Below are 18,518 nucleotides of genomic sequence, written 5' to 3' on the forward strand. Positions count from 1 at the left end.
CTAGTATTCAAATCTGTATAAAAATAATTGACTTTACTAGGACTTGAACACTGGAACTCTCGATTTCCAAATCAGCTGATTTGGAAAGCTGCATTCACCACTAGAACAAGCTGGTGGGTTATGAAGTAACTAATTAGCATGTACGAACACTACCCCTCCCTTTTTTGTTTTTGGGATCTCTGCAACAAGAAATATTGAGAAATTAAAAAAAAAAAAACCAAAACTCTACTATTATTATTAGGCTAATTACCCTACTTTCCTTTTTTCCGCACAGTTCTAGCGCTTTGAATCCGAAAAAGTAGAAAACATAAATCGGGGAAAATTAAAAAGAATCATTAAATTTATCTTTTCTTTAAAACAACTGGTTTTTAATACAAATTTATATAACATTTTTTAAACAAATTTTAAAACAGAATTTTTTTTTAAGCATGAAGTAATTCTGTAAATCAATTAGTAAGAAAATAATATTTATTCTCATTCATATTACAAAATTGGAAATACATAAATCAAATAAATACATATATATCACTTCAGGAATTGGTAGATATCCTATTCAAAGAAAAAAAAAAAAAATGCCCCAGCGTCTGCCTGGCTGGATTGATAGAAACCATGGTAAAAGCTCGATCAGAAAAGTATCATATAATAAACAACTAACTATACAAAAAATAAAAAAAAAGATTAGAATAATATAAATTATTTAAAATATAAACCCATGAATTAATATTAAGATAAATAAACAAAACTTAAAAAATAAAACAAAATTAATCACAATTTAGAAAGTATTAATCAATATTTATGTATATTTTGAATCGAATGAAGAAAATCAGATTTTTGATTGGTATTATTTGAAAACTCATCGAAGTGTAATATTGTTTCAATAAAAGAAACTTTTTAAGTGTTACGAAAAAAGTAACACCTTTTTGCTATTTATTTTAAATAAATTGACTGAAAGACTTTAAAAATAGCCAGTTTATTAAAAATAGCAACATAATAATTAGGCCTTTTTTTGTAAAGTGAAATAGTGTGTTGAGTTATACCGAAACTGTTCTATTGGTTTGCTAGAGGTTGAGCATTTTTTTTTTGGGCAAAGATTGCTCATAATAGATGAAAATTTACATTTCATCTGTAACACTCTTTTATTTATGTTTAAATTTAAGAAACGTACAGTTAAGGAAATATAATTGGGATAGGATCTTGCCCCAAATTACTGTTTTATGTTCAACTTAGATTATATGATAATATCGGATTTAATAAAAAATTAGTAAGAACCAGACTGTGCTGCCTAGAAAGTTTCTTTAAACAAGCAATATGCTAAATGTATTATTGCACTCATTTCTCAGATTCCATCAAGAACAAATATCTAATACATGTTAATATCATAAAAAATTAAATTTATAATTCAGCTAAGTTTTATATTACTTACTTAGTCTATCATAAAGGACACAATTTCCCTGCTAGTCAACTTGTTAACATGTTTCTTTATTCTTTCTCTGGTAACTTCAATCCCACGCCTAATATAGTTACCCAAATTTATTTTTCTAAAGAAATTAATTTTGTAGCGTGTGAAAAAACCAAGCATGACTATAATTCAAACCCGAGAACATTCCAGACCAGATGAAGGGCAGACACACCCTCCACCACCGAGTCAGCAGACTTTGAATCTAATTCCGGATCATCCAGACAAATATTTCACTCTCCATACTTTGACGTTTCTAGTAACTGTTGATAAGTAATTTGTTTACTATTCTTGTAGATATTTTTAAGATATATTCAATGATATTGCCAGGATTTTGAGAGGTCTGATAAATTGGTGTTAAATGAAAAACTTTTTTTTCTAACTGAAAACGTTATGTTGCATAAAAATTTATCAGTAAAAAGCAAAAGAATAATAATTAAATTTACAAAATTGACCCCGACTTCACAAAAAATTCATTAAACTCCCCTCCCAAAAAGAAATAATAATAATATATATTTATTTCATATATTTGTCAATTTTTACACTATTATTCTCAATATAAATTAATTATCTACTCAAAATATTAATTATTTTACATCATCTTCAATAATGATTATTTAAAGAAATTGAAAATTATATGTCGGTAGTTCAAAAAATTAATCATAGGATGGATGGCAACCATCTAACTTTACAGATAAAACCATTACATTTTAATTTTCAGGTAGATGTAACACTGCTGATAGTGCGATAAGAATTCCCATTAATGATAACTCAAAGGGTTTCTGTTATCTATAAAGCAAAGTTTCTGGGTGTTTTATTGCACGACAAGTTCTCACAGGATGATGAAATCGTTTTCCTCTTCAACAAAATCAAGCCGTATTGTTTTGCTCTGAAGAGTCTTAATAAAATACTAAGCTTGTTATTATTAATTACACCTACATTTATTCTCATATAAAGTACAATGTCATATCTTGGAAATCTCTCAAATAGTCTGAATCGATTTTTAGCATATAAAAATGGGCTTCAGATTATCATCTGGCACCCGTAAGATGAATCATGAGACCTATATTAGAAACTTAAACATATTAACTTATCTGAGTCTTCCCTAGAAAGAATGGTCACTTATTCTTTAAAAATAACAATATCAACCTAACTTATATTCGACATGATCTATATAATGTATTATTATGTTCCTATCTGAATAAAGATTTATTTATTTTACTTTAGTGAATTAATTAAACAACAGAACAAAATTTTCTTTTTATTTCAATCTTTTTAACACCCTATTTCAAGTATTTTGTACATACTTACAAAAATAATAAATATTACTATAACTGAAAAAGTTTTAACAATTCAGAATCAGAAATAATTTAAAAAGTTGCCAGTTCCTCTACATAAAGACAGATAGCTGTTTATAATGCATCGCTCCACAAGAGAGAAAGAGTTGTCATTATCTTTGTTTACACTTAAATTGTGTACTTACAGGCATATTTATCATTTAAAATTATTATCACCGGTCTAGTTAACCAAGAAAATAAAATATAATATCTAATTTATTATGTCCTTTAACTAATAAATTTCAATAATAATTTATACATTAATTTTTTTTCATAACATTTTTAAAAGAGTTTAACATACGGAAAAAATATTTTAAATCAAAAACATTAAACAACTTTGTATATTAATATTGTCCCAATAAGCTATTTATAAATAATAATAATAAAATAATATATCTCTTGGGCTCCCTTAAAATTTCAAGTTTTCAAAATACGAAAATGGGCTATCAAGATCATTTGATACAATGGATATTTTGTTTAGCATCCAAAGGTATGAATCTTATAGACAAATACTTGAAAAATTAAAAAATTTTAACTTTTCTTGTGGTTATATTTATGAATAATCAAGCAATATTGCTAAAAAAAAAAAAAAAAAAAAAAAAAAAAACAGCCACTTATTGTCCAAAAAAGATAAAATATCCACCTTTACTGAACCAGACAACAGAACTGATTTCTGTTTTCTTGTAACTAAGAGAAACGGAGCCTCTCCTTATCCTAATGATCTTTAATTAATTACATTAAGTGATATTTTACTACAATTTAACAATTTTACTACATCCATGAATCTTTAATCGATAATAATTAATAACTTTTTAGATCCTGACTTTGTGGCTTCTCATTCAACGTGTATATAAATATGTGGTCAAATAACGCCTTCTGAATTATTTTGCAATTATTTTTTTATTTAGTATTTTATGAACTTACTTTAATATTATTTAATGCGGTTATATATTAAATAATTAATATGACCTTTAATCATATCTACTTTTTTATTTCATAATTAGTTGTTATATTTCGTAATGCTTTGATCAAGGTTATACCACGGTTTCCTTTGATCCTCCAGCCAAGCAAATGCTGGTAGTATAGTTCCTTTTTCATCCGTGCAATATTTATTTAATCACTATATGATCCATATAACGCATGATTACATACTGTAGAATAAAAAGCATAAAGCAATAGAAGCAAAAAGAAAATATAAACAACAAACACTTACACTGTCGCTTTATATATAGTAATATTAACAAAATAATCAGCGGCTAAAATAATTAACAACTAATTGACTGGCAGATTGACATTTACTGATTACTGATTGAAACATTCCATCCTAATTATTGAAATATTTCTAAATATAGTATAGCCCACTGAAATAAAAATAATTTTTTGAAAACAAGCGGTTGAATGTTTTTCCTATCTGTTCATCTAAACAGGCTAAATGCACCCTAAACTCCCTTATTCAATTGACACACATGCAAACACACATACACACACACACACACACACAGAGAGAGAGAGAGAGAGTCTCTCACACACTCTCTCTCTCTCTCTCTCTCCTCTCTCCATGATGGAAGTTCCATCAACTTCAAAAAGAGTGTTATAGTCATGATACTAAAAAAAGCAGGAGCAGATAAATGTGAAGAATACAGAACAATTAGCTTAACTAGCATTCTAGAATTCTGTACAGAAGAATTGAGAGGAGAGTGGAAGAAGTGTTACGAGAAGACCAATTAGATTTCAAGAAAACTATAGGGACAAGGGAAGCAATTTTAGGGCTCAGATTAATAGTAGAAGGAAGATTAAAGAAATACAAACCAACATACTTGGCATTTATAGACCTAAAAAAGGCATTCAATAATGTAGAATAGAATAAAATGTTCAGTATTTTAAAAACATTAGGGTTCAAACACAGAGACTGAAGAACAATCGCTAACATTTGCAGGAATCAAACAGCAAAAGTAATAATTAGGAACATAAGAAAGAAGCCATAATAAGAAAGGGAGTCCGACAAGGATGTTCCCTATCCCCGTACTTTTTAATCTTCACATAGAACTAGCAGCCTTAATGATGTTAAAGAACAATTTAGATCTGGAGTAACAGTACAAGGTGAAAAGATAAAGATGCTATGATTTGCTGATGATATAGTAATTCTAGCCAAGAGTAAAAAGGATTTAGAAGGAACAATGAATGGCATAGATGAAGTCCTACGCAAGAACTACCGCATGAAAATAAACAAGAACAAAAAGAAAGTAATGAAATGTAGTAGAAATAACGAAGATGGACCACTGAATGTGAAAACAGGAAGAGAAAAGATCATGGAGGTAGAAGAATTTTGTTATTTGGGAAGTAGAATTACTAAAGATGGATGAAGCAGGAGCGATATAAAAGCTGAATAGCACAGGTAAAACGAGCCTTCTGTCAGAAATATAATTTATTCACAACAAAAATTAATTTAAACGTTAGGAAAACATTTTTGAAAGTATATGTTTGGTATATGTCTGAAAAGAAAAAATTAGAACCTTTCGAGATGTGGTGCTATAGGAGAATGTTAAAAATCAGACAGGTGAATAAAGTGACAAATGAAGAGGTGTTGCAGCAAATCGATGAAGAAAGAAGCATTTGGAAAAATATAGTTAAAAGAAGAGACACACTTATAGGCCACATATTAAGGCATCCTGGAATAGTCGCGTTAATATTGGAGGAACAGGTAGAAGCAAAAAAATTGTGCAGGATATAAAACAAATTGTTAGTGATATAGGATGTAGGGGGTATACCAAAATAAAATGACTAGCACTCGATAGGGAATCTTGGAGAGCTGCATCAAACCAGTCAAGTGACTGAAGACAAAAAAATTCACAGGATTTAAATAATAATCTTCAAGAGAAACTGTTGTTCTGTAATGTTTTATATTAATACTTTATATTACAGAACTGATTAATTCAGTTTTAGCGAGACAGGTACTTCATACATGAGGGTAGTGTAATGTACGTTAACTGATAACTTAACAGGTGTTAAACGCACATCTGTTTAACGTAATGAATAATTCAATATAACATGTATATTGATTCATATTATAAATTTGACAGATTGCCAGGAATTAGCAAACAATTTTAACTCGCATTTATATTTTAAGATTTTACTGATGAATATATTTTTTTTATTCAATTTGAGGTACGTTATTTTCTGTAAATAATACTTTTTCATTAATTATCATCCATTATAAACTTTTTATTATCCAAGTTGTATTCCATAAATAGAACTGTTTTATTTGTATACCTTTATTAGTATCACTATCATAAAATAGTTGAAATTACTTAGATGCAAAATACTACAATAGTGGTGTCCCAAAAGTTGCATTACCAAACTGAAAAAAATATAAATTTGTTATTTATTAAAGTTTGCATAAGTATGTTGTTTTCATTTTGTAGATTTATTATTAATCTTCAAAAACAAGATCAATCAGCTTGTAGATAATTGGTTATTGTGTCTTGTGAGCAAAAAGCATCAATCGAAAACTGACAAACAGCAACATATGTTAATCAAACAGTGTTGTAGAAGATGAAGAAATTATATAACAATTCCAAGAAATATATTCATACACTCCATCACTAACCAAACAAGCTATCTACTATTTAAATCATTTTACATCGCTGGAATGATTTAGCAGGAAATGGAAGAATCAAAACAGATATATCTGACAAAGTTATAACAAATGTCGCTCAATAAATAATTCAAAGTCTTAGGAGAACTGTACAAAAAGATCAGCTGAGTTTGATATTTCATGCAGCAATCTACATCATCTTCTAAAATTAAAATTCGAGATCTTATTGAATACAATTTATAGAAGATGACTTCAAAAACCGTGTGGCATTCTAGGAATGGTTTCAAATCCATTGTGAAGCAGAATTAGATTTTCAAAACTGTATGATTTGGATAGATGAAGCTTCCTTCAAATTGAGCGGTTGAGTTAACTACCATAACAGTATTTACTGGTCTGACTCAAATCCTTATAAAAGACAGCACAAGTTTCGTGTTCCTGGTGTAAATACGTGGCCAGATTTTTGGTGGGGCAGCATCATAGGCCCATATTTTTTTAACAAAACTCTAAATTATTACAAAAAACTCTATTGTTACAAGATGTAGTGTTCTCAATTATAAATTAGTCCATTGTTTGAGAACATAAATTTAATTTGGTAACAAGATAGAGTTCACACATTACAGTTCACAGGTGAGAATTACAGCTTTACTGAACAGATTGAAAGACAGGGTACAATAGACTGACTGCAAGATCATGAGATCTCATGTCTGGTTACCTTTCACTTTGGGGAAACATTAAAAATAATGTTTTTACCCCAAAAGTCTAACAATTTAAGGAAGAGTATCCTTGAAGTAAATCTTGACAATTAAAACAAAAACATTTGTGCACTGAAATTGTGAATAGTATAAAATAACGCTGTGAAAAGTTTACTAAGTGAATGGCAAACATTTTGGGCAGATTCTATAAGTTTAAAATATCAAAAATTGTAAGTAATAAAAAAAATATTACAATCTATTAATAAATTAAAACTGAGTTTTTGTTTTATTTCTGTTTTCTTGGTAAAGTCTCTTTTGGAACACCTGTACATAATTATTTAGGAGACCAATAATAAAACGAACCTTTCAAATAATGAATATTCTATGTTTACTCTTTAAAATAACAATGATATCTATCTACTTAATTAGAAAATAAATTCTTTTTTTTTCTTGTCTTCAGTCATTTGACTGGTTTGATGCAGCTCTCCAAGATTCCCTATCTAGTGCTAGTCGTTTCATTTCAGTATACCCTCTACATCCTACATCCCTAACAATTTGTTTTACATATTCCAAACGTGGCCTGCCTACAGAATTTTTTCCTTCTACCTGTCCTTCCAATATCAAAGCGACTATTCCAGGATGCCTTAGTATGTGGCCTATAAGTCTGTCTCTTCTTTTAACTATATTTTTCCAAATGCTTCTTTCTTCATCTATTTGCCGCAATACCTCTTCATTTGTCACTTTATCCACCCATCTGATTTTTAACATTTCTCTTCTGATTTTTAACTATTTTAAATAAAAAGCGTTAAAAAAATGTTAGAGTATAAGTAATTCATTAAAACAAATATTTTTCATAGAATCGACATAGACTGACCAAAGCGTGCAATACATGTAGGCTGTGTACCATACCGTTATGTACTATTTGATTAAAAAATTCATTAATACCTAAATACATTTTATTTAGGTTTATCCTTTAACTGATTGTTTGTTATCTAAAATTTAATTTTCTTTTATTTAAAATTTAACAGCTGGATGTAACTTCTCAGCTGGGCGAGACTTAATGAAACCAAAAACACCAATTTATAAGCCTATGGCATTTTTGAAGATGAATAACTAAAAAACGTAACAATTTTAGGAATAAAACTCTGATATGAAATTTTAATTGTTTTTGCAAAGAATTTCATTCTGCAATAAAAAACACAGGTTCCTATTTTTTTTTAAATTAAGTTGACCTTGAAATTACCTTTATTTGACCGTACCAAGGAAAACATAGATTGTAAACGTTATTTCCCCCTTGAAATCGAAAAACTTTATAGGAAAAATTTTTCCCTAAATTGTTTAATAAACAAATCAAATATATATGTGTTGCGAGTTACGGCAAATGAAAGATTTCGCTCGGACTTTCAGCTACTCTGGTGAAACAGGATTTTTTACCTAAATTTATTTGTTTTTGCCTTAGATTTCTCATAAACGATTCCAGATACGGTTCTGGGACATATTTGATTTGATTTTTTAAGTCAAAAACCATTATTCTGCACCTTAAATAACGTCCCAAAGATTTCAGTCTTGCAAATTTCTCAATTCAGAAACGCGCGGACTGATAGAGCAAAATGTACAGGTGGTCCATCCTGCTGCAATCATATACTCGTTCCGTGAATCCATCTCTTGAAACTATGGTATTAACCGCGATTCTAACATCTTTAAATAAATTTGTGCGTTCACTGGCCCGTCAAAAAAATAAAAACCAAACAAATAACAAGCTGTCATTCCAGCTAGTATCATGACGTGCGGTGGATTTATTTTCAACTCTGTCGGATAATAAGGATTTTCTTTCGCCCAAAATAACACATTCTGGCACGCGAACTGCGATAAATTGTACATTCGTCGGTAAAAAGCAACTTTCCACGGTGCACCGTTACGGGAAATCTTTGTAATAAAGCCCGGCAGGATGCAGTGCGACGTTCCATGTCTGCATCTGACAGTACCTTTAGAAAACGTTTGACGAAATATCCTAACATCTTTTTCATACGATCTTCCACTAACGTCCGCGATACACGAAATCCAGCAGACCGTTTATGAGTCGATTTCATCGGGGATTGTTCAAAGAAAATCGCAACAGCAGCACATGTTTCTAACTACGAAAACTTTCTTCCACTCCGGGGCCTTTTTTTTTTACCTAATTGAAACGCACGTTTTTCCAAGCCAACATTGTTGCTTTTCGTGGTGGCGGCTTATTAAGACGTTACCGAAACATATCAATGGTTAGCTTCAATGTTTAATTCGTACGTTGTTGTTCATGAACCCATACATTTGTCACTAACCGCTCCTCGACGTTGTAACAACTCGTGTCAGCCAATTTAGCCCAACTGTCTTTTAATCAGGATGTGTGACGTTGTAAAAAACTATTGCCAACCGACCCCAACGAAAATACCGTAAGTTCTAAACACGTATCCAAACTCATATTTTTCGTTAAACTTTAAGGGGACAGTGACTTCCCGGCGAATCTGTACAATAGTTTTTTTCAATGAGTAATAAGCACAAAAATCTTTTAAACAAAACTTGTAGAGAATTTAATTCTGAACCAGATGGTGTAAGTTGAATAACTCAAAAAAGGTTAGAAAAATTCAAATTTTATTTATAAACGGTACACTAGACCAAAGTCTATTACCTGTTGATAATAAATGTTCAAAAATGAGCCTACCATTTTCAACACATTTCTGCACTGTTTTAGTTCTTCAGGGCTCTCCTTACGTTACTCAGCCGCATCCATAATCCGGACAATTAATTCCTCACGAAAATGTATTTTTGTTTTGTATACAATATTCGTCATCCTTCTCAAGACGCAAAAACCGAAAGGCAAGCGCGATCTTGTTGGCCAGGAATGTGGACCACCACGACCGATCCATTTCTCAAGGAAAAGATGATTTAAGCGAATGGAAACTGTACAAGAGAAGTTAGGAGGCGCGCCATGAGGCGTGCTAGAAGTATACTTTGCGTCTCAGCGCTACAGGAACATCTTCAAGCAGCTGCGGAAATTCTTCTTGAAGAAAGTGCAAATAGCACTTCAACATTTAAGCGACCAGATAATATGAACCGTCCAAACAACCGATTGAGAAGATGGTCGCACCATACCTTGACGCTAAATCGGTGTTGAAAATCGCCTTCCACCGTTTCATTAGTATTTACTTCTGCCCATGCATGCTCACTGCATAAATTGTTGACGCCATCTCGACTGAAATATGTGCCGTCGGGTTATGTGAGTTGTCGATTAGTACTCCACTAGTTGCAGAACACCCAAGCGAAGCGAACCGTTTCTTGGCTGTATATGTTGAACTGACTGTTTGTAATAAGGATAAAATGTATTTTGTTTAACGATCCTCCAAACCATCGATTGCGAATTCCAATCCGCTTAGAAAGACGTCGTGTACCGACGGCTGGACTGTATCGATAAAAATTTCACCAATAACAGCGACGACGTGGACAGATCGTTCGTAGCTGGAACGAATGCTAGGGAATGAACCTGTTTCCCGAACATTTCGAAAAGTCGCGGTGACTGTTTTGAGGTCTGGAATTCTGCGATTCGGAAAATATATTTCATGTTTTACTGCATTATCTGTAGCATTACCATTACACACACCCAAAATAAAGACCGTATCAGCGTATTCCTCTGTTATAAATAACTAAGGCAAACTTCAATGGCAAACCGATCACTTTCAAACTAAAATTCAACAGAAACCTTCGCTAAACCCACCGGGTTGGTCTAGTGCTGAACGCGTCTTCCCAAATCATATGAATTGGAAGTCGAGAGTTCCAGCGTTCAAGTCCTAGTAAAGTCAGTTATTTTTACACGAATTTGAATACTAGGTCGTGGATACCGGTGTTCTTCGGTCGTTGGGTTTCAATTAATCGCACATCTCAGTAACGGTCGAACTGAGACTGTACAAGACTACACCTTCATTTACACTTATACATATCATCCTCTGAAGTATTATCTGAACGGTAATTCCCGGAGGCTAAACAGGAAAAAGAAAGAAATCCTTCGCTAACGACAGCTCAGTTCATAGTACCCGATGTACTTAATATACCTTAGAAAATTTACACACTAATAAAATATTGCGCAATGTTAATCAGATGTTATTTTATTACCAACCAGCAGCGGCTAGCATATAGGCACTGCGAAACTGCAGCACCCCCTATTTCCACTCGATATTATCGATAATATTTAATAAAAATGAGTTTCTTTTTCTTTATACTTGTACAATATATAATCCTCAAGCTTAACGTCAGTAGCCACCCCCCCCCCCCCAAGTTTATGAAAAAGATACAAAAATCTTTGTACGGAACTGTACGCTTCACAGTTCCAGCGGCATGGTGTTTGTTTGGCTGTTATGCTCATGCGCACATGGGAAGCTGCACGCGAGGTTACGAGGGAGAGACATCACTTTCCCTCCCGCAGTACCGGCCCTGGCATGCTGGTGGAAAGTAATTTTTTTTTTTACTCCGCGTGTATACAGAACGTTCCTTGTTCGTTCCCTTTTCTAGTTTAGTCGGTGGAAGGAATGTGAAAGCGGTTTAGTTGTTTTTTCAGTAGCGATCAAAAGATAGCGGAAAACAAGGGGTTCTTTGATCGCCAAATCTTTCCAAAAAACACGCTGGAAGGGCGAAAGAGAATGTAATTAGTAAAAACTAATTACCTATTTGTTTCTGTACATAGAAATTTAAATTAAACACCGTTGGAATATTTATTAAGTTATTATCTAATAATACTAAAAAATATTATCTGCATTGATATTTTATTATTTATTCGGTTAAACAGAATACGGGTTTTAAGCAAAATGGGCTTAAAAACCGTGTACCATATTCTTGAATGCGATATAGTGTAGAATTAGATTATTATCCTGCTTCCAGCTCTGTTCTATTTGATTCATTTTTTTCGGTTCTTTTATTTTACAAAAAACTTTAACAGAGGCCTTGAGAAGGCCCAGAAAAAATATTTCTGGAGCAGCACCACCACTAATTTTTGCTACAAACCCCCAATGTTACCAACTTTGAAATAATTCTTCGTATTTCTGTCATTAACAGTAATTTTTAACACTAAAATTTGTTTTTACAAATTTTTCACAACACCAAAAACGAATCTGGTTTTTGTTTACACTAATGAGTACTTTTCTGACAAATGTAATAATGTACTTACTTTTTCCTGTTTAGCTTCCGGGAATTACTGCTCAGGTATTACTTAAGAAGCAACAGGATGATATGTATGAGTGTAATTGAAGTGTAATCTTGTACAGTCTCAGTTCGACCATTCCCGAGATGTGTGGTTAATTGAAACCCAACCACCAAAGAACACCGGTATCCACGATTTAGTATTCAAATCAGTATAAAAGTAACCTCCTTTACTAGGACTTGAACACTGGAACTCTAGACTTACAAATCAGCTGGTTTGTGAAGATGCGTTCACCACTAGACCAACCACGTAGTAATAATGTACTGTTTCTAAATAAAATTTGAATTTTTAACTTCCTAAAAATTTCAGTACAACCTAATTTCATCGGGGTAACTGAAATACGAGCAAAATCTTTTCCTAGCCATAACTTGCAAACCAAGCAATTTAAAACATATGTTTATATATGAACTTTTCCCATTATTCACAAAAGTGGAATAGGTTTTGAAAATAACCGAAGAACTTCGTGATACGGTCAGTACACTGTGTACAATTGAATTTTTATTCAAATTGACAACTAACATATAACACAATGAAAATCGAAAATATACGTATATCATAGTGAAACAAATAATATAATCTAACCAAACTTAACCTACACTCTCTTCCCACGCTAAACTTGACTAATCAACAGTAATGTTTTGATTATTTAAGTATTAAATAATTAATTAGGTTGGGTTCAGCTCTTGATGATTGCGGTTGCGTTTTTCTCGCTCCGAGTATTCGTGGTTATTATTGCAGTTTTCGTTAATAGTTCTGTTTCTTTTTCGTTTTTAATTGTTTAGTGATGGTTTTAGTAGTTCTGTTGCGTTTTCGTTTTTTTTTTGTTTTTTTTATTTGTATCACTGTAAATTTTACTAATTTTCTATTTTCTGACACCGAAAATACATTATTACATGAATAAATATTATTAATGAATTTGATGTTTTTTTGTGATTTCAGGGTGAGGCACCTCAACTTTATAATTACCTTAAATTATATGAAACAGAACAAAGGTTTAATTCATAACACGGCTGAAATGTAGAAAAATTATTTATGTAATGTATATGTACATCTACATCTACGTTATCAAGTCATCCAATTAGACTAGATAAAATCTATTTCAATGACTTTACCCAGACCTCCTTAAAAAAAAAGATAAAAAAAATCATAAGGTTATCAGTTCAGCAATTGGCATTCAGTAAAACAAGCAGATAAACATTAAATATTTCCTATTAGCGGTTCTAGATCACAGCTGTGATACTGTAATGTTGTAACGCTGATTATTTACAATCATACAGCTACAGTAATAATAATAGTGTCCAATAAGTGGTGCATTGCAAATGATATCACAAATGTAATACAGAACACCAAATGCCATGTTTGGCAGAAACTTTTATGTGAATTGCTATGGCATTACATCTTTCACCCTACAATATTTTATATGAACCAATTTTACATAATATTAACAATTACTGGCCTACTCGGCAGAAGTTCATACTTTTAAAAATTAATAAGTGTAACAACTTGAAAATGAAAGATTTCATGGTGGGGGACAATATACAGAAAAGCGCCTACAAATTTTACTTTGTTACTAAAATGAAAAGATTATGGAGGTAGAAGAATTTTGTTATTTGGGAAGTAGAATTACTAAAGATGGACAAAGTAGGAGCGATATAAAATGCCTAATAGCACAGGTGAAACGAGCCTTCAGTCAGAAATATAATTTGTTTACATCAAAAATTAATTTAAATGTTAGGAAAATATTTTTGAAAGTATATGTTTGGAGCGTAGCTTTATATGAAAGTGAAACTTGGACGATCGGAGTACCTGAGAAGAAAAGATTAGAAGCTTTTGAAACGCAGTGCTACAAGAGAATGTTAAAAATCAGACAGGTGGATAAAGTGACAAATGAAGAGGTGTTGCGGCAAATTGACGAAGAAAGAAGAATTTGGAAAAATATAGTTAAAAGAAGACACAGACTTATAGGCTACATGGCATCCTGGAACAGTTGCTTTAATACTGGAGGGTCAGGTAGAAGGAAAATATTGTGCAGGCAGACAACGTTTGGAATAAGTAAAACAAATTGTTAAAGATGTAGGAAGTAGTGGGTATACTAAAATGAAATAACTAGAAGCTTTTGAAATGCAGTGCTACAAGAGAATGTTAAAAATCAGACAGGTGGATAAAGTGACAAATGAAGGTGTTGTGGCAAATTGACGAAGAAAGAAGCGTTTGGAAAAATATAGTTAAAAGAAGAGAGACCACATATTAAGGCATCCTGGAATAGTCGCTTTAATATTGGAGGGACGGTAGAAGGAAAAAATTGTGCAGCCAGACAACGTTTGGAATATGTAAAACAAATTGTTAAACATGTAGGAAGTAGTGGGTATACTGAAATGAAACAACTAGAAGCTTTTGAAATGCAGTGCTACAAGAGAATGATAAAAATCAGACAGGTGGATAAAGTGACAAATGAAGAGGTGTTGCGGCAAATTGACGAAGAAAGAAGCATTTGGAAAAATATAGTTAAAAGAAGAGAGGCCACATATTAAGGCATCCTGGAATAGTCGCTTTAATATTGGAGGGACGGTAGAAGGAAAAAATTGTGCAGGCAGACAACGTTTGGAATATGTAAAACAAATTATTAAAGATGTAGGAAGTAGTGGGTATACTGAAATGAAACAACTAGAAGCTTTTGAAATGCAGTTATAGTTATGTAGTTATATAGTTAAATGCAGTTATATAGTAAAATATAGTTAAAAGAAGACACAGACTTATAGGCTACATGGCATCCTGGAACAGTTGCTTTAATACTGGAGGGACAGGTAGAAGGAAAAAATTATGCAGGCAGACAACGTTTGGATGTAAAACAAATTGTTAAAGATGTAGGAAGTAGCGGGTATACTGAAATGAAACAAGTAACACTAGATAGAGAATCTTGGAGAGCTGCATCAAACCAGTCAGATGACTGAAGACAAAAAAAAGGGATAGTATTATATAGATGCAAACATAACATTTTTATTTTGTTAAATACAACCCAGAAAGAGTTCATTGTTTTTGGTAATACAACATATGGATCTAATCTGTTATACGACCATCACTTTTACTGCAATTTAAATTTTCACTTATTGAAGTTGATACACTATGAATATGAAGGGTTAGCATGATAGATATTTTTAAAATGAACAAAAATTTATTACTTAAACTTAATCAGAAGATATTAAGAGAGGTACTAATAATGAAAATTATAAAGAAAATGAACAAAAATGTTAAATTTATTATTTATAAGTATAAACAAACAAACCAATTTAGTTACAAATGATACCAGTTGTCCTGGTTGCCAATAGACTATAATGTACTGGATAAAACTGTAATATATGTTGAAATAATAATGGTAACAATGTCAAAAAATTTTTTTTTTATTAAGAAGTAAATAATGTTTGTTATTAAAAAGTAAATAATGTTTGTTATTAAAAAGTAAATAATGTAAGTGAAATGAAATAAGTTGGCCGAAAAATACACCAGCAAAAAGGGGTGACTGTCCAGCCAATAAGATTCCAACACTTTCTGTAATTTTAAAATCGATACTTTCAGGGAAAAAATTTTTTTAAAACCTAATTGTTTTTCAATTACCATTTAATTACATAATTAATTACATAACAATGAGTGGAGAATAGCAATATAGCAATATTTTATAAAAGAATAGTGTAAAGTGGTCAGGAATAAAGAGTATTACAAAAGCAGTAAAAATAGTTATGACAAGAAATTATTATTTAAAATTCATTCAGAATAGAAGTAATATTCAGTAATTATTTATTATTAAACAAGTTTAGCACAATTAATGTAAAACATATTTTAGTATTTACTGAAAAACTGAAGGTATTATCTGAAACTTTACCCAAAGTTATATTTTTTTGGTACTTGATCATCACAAGTGACACTTTGAAACTTTTGCTTCACCAGCTATATTAATTTTTTTTTTAAATTGAAGTAATTAATAAAAGAAGCATGACTTCTAATAATTTTGATAAAATTATTTTATCAAATAATTTTAATCTTAAAATTTGCTTATTTCTTTTTTTGTTTAGTTATCTTTATTATTTCATATATTGTAATGCCCAAAAATTTTTCTTTAGAAATTAGTTGCAAGTCACATTTAATAAATCTAGCAGCAGATTAAGACAAAGTAAAATTTACAATTACACATATATTTTAATTGGCATAAGAAAAGTAGCATAGCAAATTGCAATAGATTAAACAAAATGTTGATGTACTTATTTCATAAAAAAGTTTTATAATTAAATTATTAAAAACACTAACTGCATAAAACAAGTTGAAACTCCCATACGCATTTTATGCAAAGGCAGAACACTGATATATAATCAAATATTAAAACTAATTAATTGCATGAAAATATATAATTAAACTATGAATGCTTGAAATGACCTGTACCATATTATAAACTACTTACATGGATGACAAAAAAATGTTTAGTAAGAAATAATTTTATGCAGTACTGTACAATGATATAATAGTTTCATGCAACCATAAATTCTATAAGTTTATTTCTTAAATGATTAATTTAATAATTCAAAGAAAACTCAACTTTTAACATCTTAGGAACTATATAAAAGATTTTACACTAATAAAAATTATGAAGTTCTTAAAAAAAAGACCAACCTCAAAATAAAAAAAATGTACACCAGAGAAAATTATTTTTACAAGAATGTAGTTTAAAGTAATCAGGAAATCATTTCTTATTTGGCCAAACAGGATGTGTATAACCACAGAATTGTGTTGGCTTCAGAAACCTCAACATTTACTATTTCAAACAATTACACATAAACAAAAATAAATAATAGAAAAAATATAATAAATGTTATATCTAGGATCTATCTACATGGATAAAACAGAAAAATATTATTGATACATATTATTATTTTTAAACTAGTCATTATACCTCATAAACATTTTTTTCTGGAATTAAATTTCAGCAGTTGAACTCTGTATTCTACAAACAAATCGCTTGGTTTTGGTTAATTACAAATCGATGCACTTCCAATAGGCAAATATTATTGCACTAGAATGCTGTCAATATTCCGTAATATTGTTGGTAAATAAATACTAAAAAAAAATCTGTTTCAAACGTTTATATTTAAAAAAGGTTGTAACGGTTTTATCATAATTTGTTGAAACAAAATCTCACAACAAAACACTCTCAACAAATATGGAATCACAAACAGTTCGCACAACTTTTAATTGATATAAGTAACCGGAATAAAAGAAGGGAACTTCGAGTAATTTGTTCTATTAAAACCGTTTTGAAGGAAGTCGTGGGTAAACGTTTTGATAAGATATCAAACTTGTTCACTGAAACTAAATCAACATATTTCTGGAATATTAATTACAAATTATGCAACCTAATTTGCAAAAACATACAAATAACCTTAAAAATAGGTTAGGCATTACTAAATAATAATAAGTCATACAATTAAAAATATGAAATTGATTACCTCGGGGTTAAAAAAAACGACGGTCAATACTCCAAAACTAACATTTCACAGTCCTCACACACTGTCACCATGATTCGAAGCAGCTGATTTTGAGTACAAACAGGCTGCTAAACCATACACTACAAAATTATAGTAACTTTGCAGATAATGTTAAAATGCCCCATTACTAAAATATTATTTAATATTACGTTAAACACATAAAAACAGGAAAAATTGTTTTAAACAATCTATCGTTGTTCTTCTTCATTACTTTTACCTGTAAGCAAATTACAATTTTTTAAATTATTAAAGTAACTTAAAGTATTAAACTAACTCACTCTTAAAATATTAGCATATTTTCTTTCATAGAACCTCATATTGCTAGGTGCTTCTACTTAGTTCCTACAGGAACTTTGAAGGTTCCATTATTTTATTTTTTTTTATGAACTGTTTAACATTTATAATTTTAACGTGACATTATGTTTTGTCATGCTGCTCAATTAATGTAATTTTAAATGCTGTGGTTAAGTTTTACTAAATTACCTAAACGTCTCTATTCCATCAATTGGATTTTGCAATAAAGGTGACTAAATAAGCTATAAAATCAGTTCCATGATTATGTTTTTTTCCATTAACCTTGTAAAACAGACAGTTATCATTCTATAAGGCTAAACAAATTTTAGCTTGCATAGTAAATAAGGAGTTTTTTATATAAGAACAATGATGATACATGTAATTTA

General features: G+C 30.7%; 1 protein-coding gene across 1 annotated transcript in view; it reads right to left on the minus strand.

Moving 5' to 3' along the window:
- Nucleotides 1–17,883, minus strand: part of LOC142317424 (dyslexia-associated protein KIAA0319-like protein) — a 153,909-nt gene extending 136,026 nt beyond the window's left edge. Inside the window, exon 1 of the mRNA XM_075353979.1 lies at nucleotides 17,800–17,883. The gene's annotated coding sequence lies outside the window, so the exon portion shown is untranslated. The remainder of the gene's footprint in view (nucleotides 1–17,799) is intronic.
- Nucleotides 17,884–18,518: the final 635 nt, after the last annotated feature.

Source organism: Lycorma delicatula, chromosome 1 (assembly GCF_047948215.1).
Source record: "Lycorma delicatula isolate Av1 chromosome 1, ASM4794821v1, whole genome shotgun sequence".
NCBI classification, from domain to species: Eukaryota; Metazoa; Arthropoda; class Insecta; order Hemiptera; family Fulgoridae; genus Lycorma; species Lycorma delicatula.